Consider the following 14,524-nt stretch of genomic DNA (forward strand, 5'->3'; position numbering starts at 1 on the left):
ATTTTACCATGGTGTCCAGAGCATCACAAAACTTTGAGATACACCTAGAGTCAAGGTCATAAAATGATTCTCGACATCCGATCATCAAGTCCTAGTTAAGCACAAAATCATACTTTTGTACCTTATGACACTGATTCGGTTCTTAAAATGACAAGCGTACTTCACCATTATAATCATAAGGTCCTAGAACATTAGGATATGCTACAAATTGGGATTTAATCCCATTATAAAGTCCAAATTGACTAAACCCTAAGATAAGGGTAAAAAAGTCAACTCACACACGCAGGAGGAAATTTGATCTTCAGATTGAAAATTAGACTTCTCCATCACTTCCAAACCACCCAAAAACATTGGGTATGCTTCATGCCTTGTGTATAAGGCATCCCCAGACCATTTGATCAAGAGAATGACAAAATAGTCATTTCACATTTTTAACAAGAAAAAGGACAATCTGACGATCGGGTCAAATCATAAATTTAACGTCACCATTACAACCGAAAGGTCCAAAAACCCTTCAAACATGGTCAAAATTGTAATTTATCACCTTAAAATGCCCAAACAACTCAATCAAAACACTCTGGGATGTCTTAGTCGTCCTAAACAAGCATTTTGAGCCCAATGAGCCATCCAATCCGCCATTCTCCAATAGAAAAGTCAAATAAAGTGAAAAGTCAACTATTCCATACCTAGCCAAATTTGGGTGCTCAAAAGGGTGCTAAGTACAAAAAGTGAATTTGTGAATAATTTTTTCTCGCAACGGGAGATTTAGCATCATTAATACTTAAAATGATTTTTTTAAGAATTTATTGAAAAAATATAAAATTTTGATTTTCTAATTATTTATATTAAATCTCAAGGGAGCTGAGTGTTTGTGTTGGGAATTTATCCCGTAGAACGATAAAAATAATATAGGTGAAATTTTTTTAGATATTAATAAAAATATTCTCTACGAGCATCCTATGATCATCTCAATCAATTTTAACAAAATAATTCAATCCTCATTACCGAAAAAGTTTAGATCAACATACCTCGTAGACGATTGAATAATTATCTGCCACCAATTAATTAATTGATTGTCAGATTGGGAATCCACAATCCTTCGATGTTGTATCAACTGTGGTACCTTTTAGATCTTCACTCTTATCTCTGGTTAGGAAATCTTCAAGTAGTTGAAATTGTGGGCTTCAAATCTTCTTTAGAATTTGTAAAAATAATCTGATTTATAAAAATATATCTATCTGCTCAGAAACAAATGTAATTATCTCTTTATAATATAAAAATTCTGGGATCTTGGAGCTTAGGAACAATTATACTACTTTGGAAAAGTCCCAAAGTATTTACATCTTCTTGTTCTACACAAATTTACCTTTTGATCTACTACTTACATTCCATGTTAGACTAGGAGTGGCATCTGATAGGCATATCTTTATCTAAAACTTTAATAGAATTCTAGTCCACTGCTAATCCTTAGTTAAGATACGAATAATTATAATTTGGCCCCAACTGTTACTTAATATTATACATTGACCCCTCCACAATAATTAGTTATTTGGATAACTATTATTTATCAATCCAATATACTAATTGTAATATCCCTAATTTTTAAAAGATTTATTTGGGATTATTTGGATTTAATTATTTATTTTAATTGATTATGTGGTTATGTGTTTTATATGGGTATGTGTTTATGTGCTTAAATAATTTAATTGTTTAATGAGTATTGTGTGTTTTATTTGTGTGTCTGTTTGAGGTGATTTGATAGTGTATTTGTTTGAAATTATGTGTTACCTTAAATGTTTAATTGATTAGTTTAATTTATTTTTATTTTATGTTATTTTACTTTAAATAACAGATTTGGATAGTAGTAATGGGTGGTGTTGATGGCTTTTTGAGAACTGCTGGGGGTATTTTTGTCATCAAAAAATTAAAACACCCTTTTTAAGTCAACAAGAAGTCAAAATGATAATATAGTCATTTTTCATGTAAAAAGTACATTGATACCATTAAAAAGTGACAGGTGGGATTCACTCTTTCAAATGTAATTGAAAGTTAAAACTAAATGTCCATTTATATAAAATTTGACCTAAAATCAAGGAGTACAATATAATTTACCCAAAATGTATCACCAAAATATGAGCTTTTCTTCATGTTGTTTGGTTGAGTAGGAAGGAAATAAAGAATGAAAGAAACATTATACCTTTTGATTAGGGGTGGCAATTCGTGTTCATGGATCGTGTTCGTGTCGTTGTAAGAGTATTATACTAAATAGGTAAATCCAAATCCAACCCATTTAATAATCGTGTCAAGAATCCTCAACACTAAGCCAACCCATTTATTAAACAGGTAAACGCGTTAACCCGTTTAATGACATGTTTATCAAAATGAGACATTTAATATTTAATCAAATAATAATAATAGAAAAAATTGTCATAATTAACCCAAATATTTAAAATAAAAAGAAAAATCATAAGGCATAGACAAGATTTATGTTGAAATAACATAACTATTTATAGTATTTGGGTTTAAATAGGTAATATATTATATATGTTATATTCACGATTATAACATGTTGAGTGTGACGACCCTGGTTTTTTAAGCCAGTGTGTCATGTGACGACCCTGTAATGACCCGGTCATTTTTCTTCCTTTTCTTTTTCTCAGATTTTAACGGATATTTTTTTTCCATTGTCTTTTCCTTTTTGGGTTCGGTTTTTCATCAATTGATATCGTCTCGAGTGCTCTGGAATGATTTCCGAGACTCTTTTCCTTGGATTGACAACTTCCTTTGGGGATTGTGTCATTTCCATATTTTATTTTTTCCGAACACTATTCACATTTTGTCTTTTTCTCGTTTATCCTTTTTCCTTGCACAACCTCACTTTTTGTGATCGGATTTGATTCCGGTTTTGCATGTATTTATGATATTTGATTTTCATGATAGTGGTATTTTTACTTTTCTAAAAAAGCATGTTGATTGCTTACTTCTTTCATAAAGGGGCATTAATGTATACTTTAGTGTAATTATTCTTAACTTGTGGGATTTTAGTGTAATTAGATAAAGTAATTATTTTTCATCTTGGGAACCATTTTGTAATTAAATTTGGAAGATATTTTTAAAAAGGACTTTTTGCAATTTTTGAAAAGTGTGACAAGTGTCCCACTCTCATTGGTCCACTTGTTGACATTTGTGTGGAAACACTTTAATGCATTGGATGATGACATTTAGAGGGTGAGAATTCACCCACTTGTTGGCTTAGGATTGGTGCACTTGTTGATTTGGATGGTTGACAAATGTAGGTGTGGGATTAAGCCTAAGAAGGAGCCATAGATTGGTGACAAGTGTAGGTTCACAATTTAGTCTTGCAAATATCTTTGGGTCACTTTGGGATTATGGTTTTAAAGGAGGGTTTTTATGCAATTGGCCATAAATGTGTGTTGACCATGGTGTAAGAGCACATAGTGAGTGGAGGATTTCTATTTCCTCCACTCACACTTAACCACATTATTTCATTCTCTTCCTTACAAGAAAACCCTAGCCTCCATGAATGGAGCTTGAAGCCTTAGGCATTGACCTTGATCTTTGAGGCCCTTCCACTTACTTTAGACCATAAAGTTTGGAATACTTTTTTGTTCCGCTCATCCTCCTCTTCAAAACCCTTGAAGGATCTAGCCTAACTCCTAGTTTTACTTTGGTATCTAGAGATTCAATTCTCTAGTGAGGTATTGATCTATTATTTTGAAGTATTTTTATATCATTATTGAGTGTTTTACATGCATGGAAGAGAATGACTTGTATTTTGCCCTTAAACTATTTTAACTTAAAATTAATCTTGTCAAATTAAATATAGAATATGAAAATATACTCAATTAGATTTCATTTAGTTTTGGTTTCATGTAATTTGGATTTAAAATGAATTAGTTATGAATTTTTGAAGTTGTAAGCTAGTTGCCGGAAATTTGAAGCTTTTTCTTTTTGGTCCGGAAATGAATTTTTATATGGAGCTGTGGTGCTTCAATTGCCTTGAAATTTTTACTGGAACTTCCTCCATGGGTTTTACACTACCCAGAATTTTTTTACTATTTTAAAGAATTTCTAAATTTTTTTAAAAATTCAAAACTATCTGCTGTCCATGTTTTTATTGTAGTTGGAAAACATATTTTTAGATGATTTATTTCACTAACCTTTTGACATTGGATCATGGCTTAAATTTTCAGTTTTACACTCTCATATGTTTACTTCCAAAATAAATTAGGTTTGCCCAATTTGGATGTCAAATGAATTTTTCATGAATTTTCAAAGTTGGAAGCTACAGGCTGAAAATGTCCTTTCTGGGTAGAATTTGTTTCAAAGTTGTGGGTCAAAACTGTTTCAATTGGGAAAATATTTTGTTAAACTAAATTGATATTATCAAATTACAGTGTTTAACCTTTCATTGGGCTTTGGATTCATTCAATTTGGGTTAGAATTGAATTTTTTATGAATTTTACAAGTCGAAGGTAGCAAGCTGAAAAATCTGTTTTGCGGACCAAAAATTTGGGGCGATTTCATTTCGGTGGTAATTGGGATTTTCATTCCAATTGAGGTAGGGAATGTTTTAGGATTATTTGTGTGTTGTATTATGTGTTTGTCATGATTATACAACATATATGTATGCCTTGTATCAAATCTAGAAAGTTAGTAATTTTTTTTCTTTGTATAAGATTTAAAATTTATGATGATGTATAACTTTAATTTGTATTGTAACATACTAGGAAATTATGCTTAGATATGTTGGTTAACATATATTAAATTTGGATCATTTAATTAAGAATTACAACTTTTATTTAATATTTATCTTTAGTGAAAGTTTAATTAACATGGTTGCATTAAGTATTAAATTAAGTTGTAATGTGGTATTTAAATAAGCCTTGGCATGTTCTCTAATATAGATTAAATTGAGGGCATTTGGAATTGTTTAAAAATCTAGAGGAAATTAATTAATTAGTTTGATTAATTTTGTTTTAAGTGTTTTAATCACTTAACTTGTCATTTGATGTTATACATATGATGACCATGACATGTCTTTCAATATATATTAAATTGAGGTTATTTGGATTAACTTGGAATTTAGAGAATTTAACTATTTATGTTTAATTAAATTCTACTTTATTACTCCATGGATTTAATTGCATTTTGGAAGTTGTTTCTATATTTAAATAATGGAATTGGATTTGATGTATGTTCACTTGATTACTTTTGAGCATTGGATAACATAGTTGTTACTTTTATATTCATGAGAATATGTTTTTCCTTATTGAATATATTGTTGCTATGTGTAAGGAATTGCACACTTTGTATTTGACATCTTACATGCCATAGTAGTTGTGAATTTTGAGCATGTATTGTATAAGTTTCCAAAATTTGGATTGTGCTTGGTAAATAGTTGATATCTTGTATATACATGTTGATATATATACGTTGTTGCACAATTTGTTGATTTTGGAAACTTTGGGATGTCGTTGTTTGGCTACGGCTAGGACTTGGTTCTAGTACGGGAGATTGTCCCTCTATATAGTCTAGTGCGCACATAGGGAGGTTACCCATGGGCTAGTAACCCTAAAGTAACTATGTTGTCGGTCTGATCCGGCGTGATGTCCAAGTATCCACTTTGTTTGATTTCGTATTTCATTTCAAGTTGATAACTAGATGATATCGTAACTTGTTGTTCCTTATTTGATTTCCTATTTTGAGCTTAAGATGTAGCTTTGTGAAAGCATGCTTCATGCGTTGTATTGGAAGCCCCTTCAACATGTTTCACCATAAGCTGATAAAATTGTAAAATGTTAGGTCGATGCATGCTCATCTCCTACGAGTAGCTTTATGTTACTCACCCCTACGATACTGGGGCATATTTCAGGTACAGGACTCAGGATTTGAAGATTCCATTGCTCCTTGGATGGCTTACACTTTCTAAGTTTCTATTTTATGCAAGTGTTAGCATAAGATGCCTCTTTGTAGCCCTATTTGTTTAAACTTGTATTCGTTGATTTGTATATGTAAAGTGTACGTAAGTGCACTCTTTTCAATGTATTTAACATGTATAAGATGAGGCCGGAGGCCAATGACATGTATCTCGTTTTCTATGCACTTTTGTTTTCAAAGTTTATTATGAAAATATTGGAAAATGTTAAGTCATTACTTCATAACTTTCGCATCAGGTGTTGGAATTTCATATCTTTTCTTCCCGGACTCAGAATCAGACGATTCTTGAGTCTAATTTTGTTCATTTTTCGTTGTCCTTCCAATGGTGTACACGGTGGCACCCTTTTCAGTGAGAAATGACCATTTTGCCCTTAGTTCATCTTTTTTCGGGTTAGGCATTCTTGCTTCATTTGCTTGGCTTATTTGAGTTCTGTGGCTTTATGGAGAGTCATTTTGGGGCCTCAGGGATGACGTACATCTCTTGAAGTCATTTGGCTTTTTTCGCTTCCGCATTTCGGGTCCGTTATCGGGTTAACTTCCGGTTCATCACTAACGTACCGGGTTGAGAAATCCGGGTCGTTACAGACCCGAACTGGATCCAAGATAAAGAAGCAAAAGAAATAAGAGAACAGTTTTTCAAGGCACAACCCACCTATAAGACACTTTGATGACCTTCCACGAGGTCATAGAACACCAATGAACCAAACAAATGAAGCAAGAATGACAACTCAAAAAGAAATGAACCAAGGACAAAATGGTCATTTCAAACTGAAATGGGTGCCACTGAGCACACCACTGGAAAGATAACAAAAAATGAACCAAGTTAGACTCAAGAATCGTCTGATTCAGAGTCCGGACGAAAAAGATATGAATTTAAAACAAAGAGGCCTTCTTCGTTTAAAGGTTATCACGAACCTATCTTACTAAAACTGGAATAACTCTCACAATAAGTGGAGTTTTGATGAATGGTTGGCACCATTGGAAATCTGACTTCGAGCTCTTGAATTTAGAATCAAGAATGACCAAATTTGGATCTGAAATGAGAGAGTTATGACCCTCTGAAGTTAATGCAACAAAGCTGCCTAAGAGAAACTGAGAAGAGAAGGTCCCAGGGAGGATCGGTCGACCGAAGGCAATGGTCAGCCGGCCTAAACCCTATCGTCAGCCGGTCAAACCCCTATGGTTAGCCAACCGAAACACCTTTTTTCACCAAAAAGGCTACTGGAATGGTCTCGAGACAAACGTCAGCCAACTGATGGAGCTCCATCAGCCGACCGACACCTCTGCTGCTGCTATGAAAGCTGCTGCAAGGTGTGTGCAAGGTGCTTGGGCCATTTCTAAGGTTCTACATGTATCCTACATGATCCAAACATGATTGAAAACACTTTTTAGCCCCGTTCAAGTACCTAAGACATGCTAAGGCAAGGTGGAACTTCAAATGACACTCTCATGCATGAATTTTCATGAAAATTGATGAAAATTACCTAAAAATAGGTCAAAAGTTGAAACTTAAGGGTTTTGTGAAATGTGGACATGCACGCGTGTGATGACCCTAGTTTTTAAGCCAGTGTGTCCTGTGACGACCCGAACTGGATCCAAGATACGGAAGCAAAAGAAACAAGACAATGGTCTTCCGAGGCACAAACACACCTCAAGGACACTTTGATGACCTTCCATGGGGTTATAGAACACAATGGACTAAGAAATGAAGCAAGAATACTTAACTCGAAAAGAAATGAACCAAGGGCAAAATGGTCATTTCACACTGAAATGGGTGCCACCGTGCACACCATTAGAAAGACAATGAAAAATGAATGAAGTTAGACTTAAGAATCATCTGATTCGGAGTCCGGACAGAAAGATATGAATTTAAAACAAAGAGGCCTTCTCCGTTTAAAGGTTACCACGAACCTATCTGATTAAAACTGGAATAACTCTCACTATAGGTGGAGTTATGATGAGTGGTTGGTAACTTTGGATAGCTAACTCCGAGCTCTCGAATTTAAAGTCAAGAATGACCCAAATCGGATTTGAAATGAAAGAGATATGATCTCCCAAAGTTGGAATAACAAGGCTGTCCAAGGAAAAACTGAAATGGGAAGTTCCAGGGAGGATCGGTCGACCGAAGGCAATGGTCAGCCAGACGAAACCCCATCGTTGGTCGGCCGAAACTCAATCATCAGCCAGCTAAAACAAGGTTTCAACAAAAAACCTACTGGAATGGAGTCCTGAGAATCGTCGGTTGACCGATAGTGCTCCATCAGCTGGCCGACACATCTGCTGTAGCTATGAAAAGCTGCTGCAATGTGTGAAAATGGTACTTAGGCCAATTCTAGGGTTCTACATGCATCCTACATGATCCGAACATGATTGAAAACACTTTCTAGCCCCGTTCAAGCACCTAAGACATGCCAAGACAAGGAGGAACTTAAAATGACACTCTAAGAAGGAATTTTCCATTAAAATTCATAAAAATCATCCAAAAATAAGTCAAAAGTTGAAACTTAAGGGTTTTGTGAAAAGTAGACATGCACGCAAACGTAAAAAGATATTTAAGACGCGTCCCAATGGCCCGTGGCTTTAAAATGCCAAGAATGCAAAATATGACCTCTCAATGGCCAAAAATGCCTAAAAATGGTATAAATGAAACCATAATGCGAAACTTAGAATGAAATGGTGTTTGGCCCTTGGCCACACCTCATACACGATCACAGAAACCCTATGAAAAAGAAAGAATGGAATTCCCACGCCCGATGCAAAAGTTATGAAACAAAGACTATTGATTTTTCAAGGTTTTCACAATGTTCATGAAGTTAAAGGGTGCAATGATTACATAATACATGACATTGGCCTCCAGCCTCATCTTATACATGTTGAATACAATGAAAAGAGTGTACTTATGCACACTTTACATATATGGAATCAAAGAATACAAGTTTTATCAAAATAAACAAAGGTAAACATGATATGCTAACATGTGCATATTCAATGCCATCAAAAATACTTCAAGACTTCTAGCATGTCTAAGAGTGTTGTGTATCCCACAACAAAGCTTTTTTACCTACAAAACACCCAGTAACTTTGGGGTGAATAAACAAGTCTAACAAGTTTATTCGTAGGGAATGAGCATGCATCGACTCGATTTTTTTAGAGATTTTTAGGACTAACATGATATAATTCAAAATGGATCATGCCACCTAACTTCTATGTCAAAGATTAGACTCAGGGATCACCCTAAGCTACCATGGAGTATAAGCAACAAGAATCATGATATTTGAACACACATGAAATAAATCAAGATTTGGATAATTCAAAGAACACGACACGGGGGATGCTTGAATACAAGTTAACATGAATTACATTATCAATGCAAGTAATACGATTGGAGCATTCCAATTAACATGACAAGATTTATACATGAGATCAAGAATAAGACATAATATCTATGCAATTCAACATGATTGGAGCATTCCAATTAACACGATAAGAATAATACATGAAGTCAAGAACGAGACATAATATCTATGTGATTAAATAAGATTGGAACATTCCAACTTACAAGATATGAATTATACATAGAATCAAGAACAAGGCATAAAATCTATGCGATTTAACAAGATTGGTGCATTTCACATAACACGACAAGTTTAAATCCTCAAGGAATAGCAACTTGAAATTTAAAGAGCGAAATCAACCAATGTGGAAACTCGGATATTGCCCGGATTAAAACCGTACTCTTGAGATCACTTTAGGGCTACTAACCCATGGGTACCTTTCCCCTAGTGCGCACTATAGTGTAGGAGGACAATTCCTCGTACTAAAACCAAGTCCTAGCCATGACAATTCTTGATTGATATCCCAAGTCCTAAAATCAACAAGTTGTGCAAGTCAAGATTGTATTAAAATACAAGAAATGCATTAACCATATATCATGCACAACCAAGATTTTGGAACACACAAGTCATGCCCTAATTTCTCAAATATGATGGCATGTGAAATGTCAAGGAATCAATGTGTGAATTTATATAGACCACAACCAAGATAAATAGCACATGGAATCTATCGAAGCAAATATACCATAAGTACAAGATACATGATTCAATTATATACTAAACAACACATGTGTGAATAAACCATTCCGAAACAAATGAGCATGTTCATTAAACACATTGATGAAACCAAGATAAAAGAAGTCTAGATATATGATATCAAGGCATGATTAACTCGAGGGAGGCATAAAAGGAAATTTAATCTACTTAAGGGATTAAATTATCGAGGTTACATGGCAAGTCCAAATGTTCTACGAACAAGTTATGTCAAGGATCATGTCAAGGCCAAGTTCAATGTCAAGTTACAAGTCCATTACATATAAGATGCAACCATGAGAGCTAAGTTCCATACAAGGGAAATAAATAAATAAAAGTTTCAAAACTTATCCGGTTATGGTCAATGTAATACACGTGAAGGAACTTATCAAGGAAATCATGAATACAAGGTTAGAAACTTAATCAAGTGCATAGAACCATTAAATGGATTTTAATTATTTCATTTAATTAAAATCTCTAGATTTTGAAAGTCATCCAAATGACCTTAATTTAAAGTATATTATACAACATGTCAAGACTTGTTTTAAAACCATGATACAAGAAAGTTTTAAGCAAGATACTACCTTGAGTATTAAACTTTAATACTAGAAATATAATAATTGAAAAGTTCCAAAACCTAATCAAATATTCTAGATTTAATATATGTGAAACTATATGGCATGTAAATTATGAATGTCAAGTCAGAATTCTAATGGGTTGAATAGTACACCCGGAATAAATTAATTAATCAAATAATTGATTATTCTCTAGATTTTAAAACATCACCGTTTACTCTCAAATTTACATATGTTGAAGAGTGTATTTAGGCCTAATATAATATGCTAAAACATATTGATTTTAAGCTAGTTAAGGTCACATGATTTAATATTTTATTCAAGATAAATATTAAATAAAATCTTCAATACTTGTCCAAATGATCTAGATTTAATATATGTCAATCAACATATCAAGGGGTAATATTCTATCATGCCACATCATTAAACAAAGTTATGGATAACCAGGAAAATTAAATCTTTCACAAGAAAAATAAATAATAAAATCTCTAGATTTTATATCCAAGCATGTAATCAAGTTGTATAAGTATCACAAGCATGTAATATAGCAAGAAAGTAAATTATAACACCCCTTACCTCAATTTGAGATGGAAATCTCAAATCCCCACCGAAAAAAAAGTGTTCCGAATCCGCCGAAACCGAAGGGTTTTGTCCGGGACAACACGATCTATATGAATCCGAAGGAAGCCCCATGAAAATCACAACTTGACTTCAAACCCAAACTCAAGAAATGGTCAAAAATGAATTCTAATAAGGGAGAATGGTAGAACACGTCGAGGGGAACAAAAAATGTGAAGGCCGAAGACTTTTCAGTTGGGAAAAGTAGATCAAAGGAGGAGAGAGAAGGTGGCAGCTCCATGGGCATCCATGGCTGCTTCAGGTCGTGCAAGGAGAGTGGGGGAGATGAAAAATGAAATATCTCATCCCCCTTTTATAGAAATCTCAAAAAGTGCCCCGAACGGGCCCTGCCAGGTCCGAAAAAGTGGATTTTGAGCAAACACGCTCAAATGGCAAAACTCCGTGAACAAAAAAGATTCAAAATGAGAAAATATGAATAACGGAAGAAACGACGTCAAAAAAAGAGTCCCGAGCAGAAAGTTATGCCCCGAACAAGTTCGGCGGCAATTGGGTCCAAAAATTCTGAAACTGGAGAAAAACGACCAGAAGGAAATTCTATGAATTTACGAGTCAACAAAAAGTGAAAATGAATCCCATATGAGGATCCAGGCTCCAGACGAGATATTTTGCAATAACTTTTGTTAATTGCACAATAGCCCCTACAAAAAGGGTTAACTGCGAAACTGCCCCAGAATGAAAATATCTTCCAAGAGATATTTCCTTAGATGCCCCTGAAATAAAATATCTTTAAAAGATATTTACAAAAAACACCCCAAGAAAAGAAAATAATTATAACGAATTGTGCATCCATACCCCTTTGGACACCGGGAGCAACCAGAGTACTTTATTGCAAAAGTAAGGATACGTATTTCGAGGAAACCACTGAAGATGAAGGCACGTGAAGTCAAAAACCAACTCCGAGCATGAAAAGTGAGGTTATGCCAAAAATGACTAACGGTGAAAAGACAGAATAGGGAAAAGGATGAAATAGGGAAAAGGACAAAAAAGAATAGTGTCCCGAAAATTGAAAATGCAGAAATGACTCGGTCCTCAAAGGAAGTTGTTAATCCACACGAAAGAGTCTCAGAAGCCAATTCTGAGCACTCGAGATGGCACAAAACGACGAGAAACAGATCTTAGAAAAGAGAATTAAATGGAAAAAAATTTATTCGTAAAATTTCAAGAAAAAGGAAAGGAAGGTAAATGACCGGGCCATTACATGCGAACGTAAAAAAACATTTAAGATGCCTCCCAATGGGTCGCGACCTCAAAATGTCAAGAATGCAAAATATGACCTCTCAACGGCCAAAAATGCCTAAAAATGGAATAAATGAAACTACTATGCAAGACCTAGAGTGAAATGGTGTTTGGCCCTTGGCCACACCTCGTACATGATCATAGAAACCTTGTGAAAAAGAAAGAATGCAATTTCCATGCTCGATGCAAAAGTTATAAAACAAAGACTATTGATTTTTCAAGGTTTTCACAATGTTCTTGAAGTTAAAGAGTGCAATGAATACATAATACATGACATTGTCCTCCGGCCTCATCTTATACATGTTAAATACAATGAAAAGAGTGTGCTTATGCACACTTTACATATATGGAATCAAAGAATACAAGTTTTATCAAAATAAACAAAAGTAAACATGATATGTTAACATGTGCATATTCAATGTCATCAAAAATATTTCAAGACTTCTAGCATGTCTAAGAGTGTTGTGTATCCCACAACAAAGCTTTTTTACCTGCAAAACACCCAGTAACTTCGGGGTGAATAAACAAGTCTAACAAGTTTATTCGTAGGGGATGAGCATGCATGACTCGATTTCTTTAAGATTTTTAGACAACATGAATCATTTCAAAAAGGGATCATGTCACCTAATGTCTATGTCAAAGGTTAGACTCAGGGAGCATCCTAAGCTACCATAGAGCATAAGCAACAAGAATCATGATACATATACATATACGAAACAAGTCAAGATTGAGATAATCCAAAAACACGATGAGAAGGATACTTGAAATCACGAATGAGGCATAATATCTATACAAACGATAAGATGGGTACATTCAAATGAACACGACAAGAATAACGCATGGGATTAAGAACAAGGCATAATGTCTATGCAAGTAAACAAGATTGGGATATTCCAATTAACACGACGTGAAGTATACTTGAAATCAAGGACAAGGCATATGATTTATGCTATTAAACGAGGATGGGACATTCTATGAAACACGAAAAGAGATTATACATGAAGTCAAGAACAAGGCATAATATTTATGCAATTATACAAGGATGAAATATTTCATATAACAGGAAAAGAGGTTATACATGAAATCAAGAACAAGGCATAATATCTATGCAATTTAACATGATTGGAACATTCCAAGTAACACGATAAGGAAAACACATGAATCTATGAACAAGGCATAATATCTTAGCAGTTTAACAAGATTGGAGCATTTCACATACACGACAAGTTTAAATCTTCAAGAAATAACAACTTGAAATTTAAAGAGTGAAATCAACCAACGTGGAAACTCAGATATCGCCCGGATTAAAACCGTACTCTTGAGATCACTTTAGGGCTACTAACTCATAGGTACCTTTCCCCTAGTGCGCACTATAGTGTAGGAGGACAATCCCCGGTACTAGAACCAAGTCCTAGCCATGACAATTCTTGATTGATATCCCAAGTCCCAAAATCAACAAGTTGTGCAAGTCAAGATTGTATCAAAATACAAGAAATGCATTAACCACATATCATGCACAACCAAGATTTTGGAATACATAAGTCATGCCCTAAGTTCTCAACTATGATGGCATGTGAAATGTCAAGAAATCAACGCGTGCATTTATATAGACCACAACCAAGATAAATAGCACATGGAATCTATCGAAGCAAATATACCATAAGTATAAGATACATGATTCAATTGTATACTAAACAACGCATGTGTGAATAAACCATTCCGAAACAAATGAGCATGTTCATTAAGCACATTAATGAAACCAAGATACAAGAAGTCTAGATACATGATATCAAGGCATGATTAACTCTAGGGAGACATAAAAGGAAATTTAATCTACTTAAGGGATTAAATTATCAAGGTTACATGGCAAGTCCAAATGTTCTACGAATAAGTTATGTCAAGGATCATGTCAAGGCCAAGTTCAATGTCAAGTTTCAAGTTCATTTCATACACGACACAACCATGTGAGTTAAGTTCCATACAAGAGAAATGAATAAATATAAGTTTCAAAATAAGTTTCAAAACTTA

Source organism: Cornus florida, unplaced genomic scaffold (genome assembly GCF_030987335.1).
Source record: "Cornus florida cultivar Cherokee Brave unplaced genomic scaffold, ASM3098733v1 CherokeeBrave_3.0.0_Hap2_Chr02, whole genome shotgun sequence".
Taxonomy (NCBI): Eukaryota; Viridiplantae; Streptophyta; class Magnoliopsida; order Cornales; family Cornaceae; genus Cornus; species Cornus florida.